The sequence below is a fragment of the Cervus canadensis genome, chromosome 3, assembly GCF_019320065.1.
Source record: "Cervus canadensis isolate Bull #8, Minnesota chromosome 3, ASM1932006v1, whole genome shotgun sequence".
Taxonomy (NCBI): Eukaryota; Metazoa; Chordata; class Mammalia; order Artiodactyla; family Cervidae; genus Cervus; species Cervus canadensis.
Window position 1 is genome coordinate 29,213,847 of NC_057388.1, and position 1,934 is coordinate 29,215,780.

General features: G+C 49.1%; 1 long non-coding RNA gene across 1 annotated transcript; it reads left to right on the top strand.

Annotated features, from left to right (window-relative positions):
* Positions 1-604: 604 nt before the first annotated feature.
* On the top strand, positions 605-1,725 carry LOC122438197. Its single transcript, XR_006268479.1, has 2 exons — positions 605-692; positions 928-1,725. It is a non-coding gene; the product is annotated as an uncharacterized LOC122438197 (long non-coding RNA).
* The last annotated feature ends 209 nt before the right edge of the window (positions 1,726-1,934 follow it).

Below are 1,934 nucleotides of genomic sequence, written 5' to 3' on the forward strand. Positions count from 1 at the left end.
AGGCAGATTAACCGTGGTAGCTGGAAATGTGCCAGAGTCAGAGTATGTAATAAAGGTTACAAACCAACCCTCCTTTTTTTTTCTTCCCAAAGAGCCAGTTTACCAGCACACCCTTGCCAATTTCCCTGTGGGGAACATTTACAGTCAGTGCAGACACCATGTTTCAGATGAGAAACAACCCCAGTTTTCAGTGTTTCTCAACAGTTGCCATTTCCAACCCACCATCAGCAGATTACCCGGGGCTGCCAGCTAGACCCCATTTTGCACATCCAACCCCTCAAACCCACCTTCCGCAATGGCTAGCACTCTCTCTCTCTGGGACTTATGCACAAAATGAGCCCACTGTCTTGACCTTCTGCTGCCCTTGTTTCCAGCTCAGAGTCAGCTCCTTCCTAACTTTTGAACAGTAGAACATCAGTACTATAAGAATAAGACAAGTCTGAGCAAGTGCATGTAAGACCAAGAGCAGTGTCTTTAAGAGACTTGCTCTAAAAAAAGAAGAAGAAGACTGTGAAGGCAGCCAATAAGCAAATGCCCCCAGGGATAGTGACTCTGTAATTATTTAAAGAAGGAAACTCTTGTGCAAATTGCCCAAGTCGTCTCATTTCAGGCTTCCGTTGTGTGGCTTGGCGGCCTGCTGCTTCATTCCCATCAGAGGGCAAAGGCTGAAAGAGAAAGAAATCTCCGTGACTGTAAGTGATTCCCAAGCCCTTGGCCTCTGCCACCTGTCACTGAGCCACTGACGCACCTCCCCGGTCACACTGGCAGGGCTCCACCCGACCTCCTGTCCCACATTTCTTAAGAGGCACAAGATGCATTTACTTCACTGGCCACAAAGACAGCACTGGGGGCCGGGGTGGGGAGGTGGCACGCTTCCATCTGATAATGCTTCCTGGGCCACAGAGCCTAAAACAACACAAATTGCAGGCTTCCGGAGGAATGAGGGGGGAGCCAGGGCTGCCGCAGCTGTGCATTCAGCAAGACTTCCTGGAACGTAATGTCATCATGAGATTGTCTCCATGGCAGACCTGGAGTTCCAGTTGCAGTACTGGCAAAATATGGGGATGGCAAGACAGATGAAGTCCTGGTACTTAATGTCTGTGAAGACAGAAGCATTTTTACACCTTTGAAGGCTCTAGCTCCATCCTCTCCTGTTTTCTTCCTCCTTCTTCCTCTTCATCCTCCTCTCTACTCAAAATCTGCCCCCTGTCCCCATTTTACAGTTGTTAAACTTCCACGGTGGGTTCCCACCAAGCATACTAAACTAGATATCTTGAGAAATGCGAAAATGTGTGTTGAGGTGAGAATTTGGCACATGGATCAAGCCACCTCCCTCTCTAAGATCAACCTGCCTCAATGTACCCATTGTTTCTTCAACAATCCCTGTTGAAGACACTATTCTTGGCTTCCCTGGTGGCTTAGTGGTAAAGAATCTGCCTGCCAATGCAGGAGACATGGGTTCGATCCCTGGTCCAGGAGGATCCCACATGCCACAGAACAGCTAAGCCTGTGCACCACAACCATTAAGCCTGTGCTCCAGAGCCTGGGAGCCACAACCCCTGAAGCCCCCGAGCCCTGGAGCCCCTGCTCTGGAACGAGAGAAACCACTGCGGTGGGAAGCCTGCGCACCACAGCCAGAGAGTTGCCCCTGCTCGCAGCAAATAGAGAAAAGCTCGCACAGCAGCGAAGACCCAGGACAGCCAAAAATAAAATAAATAATTTTTTTTTAAAAGAAGACACGATTCCTAGTGATGGTGGGTATCACATGATCCCTGCTCCGAAGCCTCCTGGGTGAGGCAGATACCTGGAAAACTAAGGAGAACCTGGAGAAAAACCTATTGCAAAGTGGTACCTACAAAATACCATTCCATCTAGTTTTACTCAGTCTCTCACACACACACACACACACACACACACAAGCACTGGATTAGCAT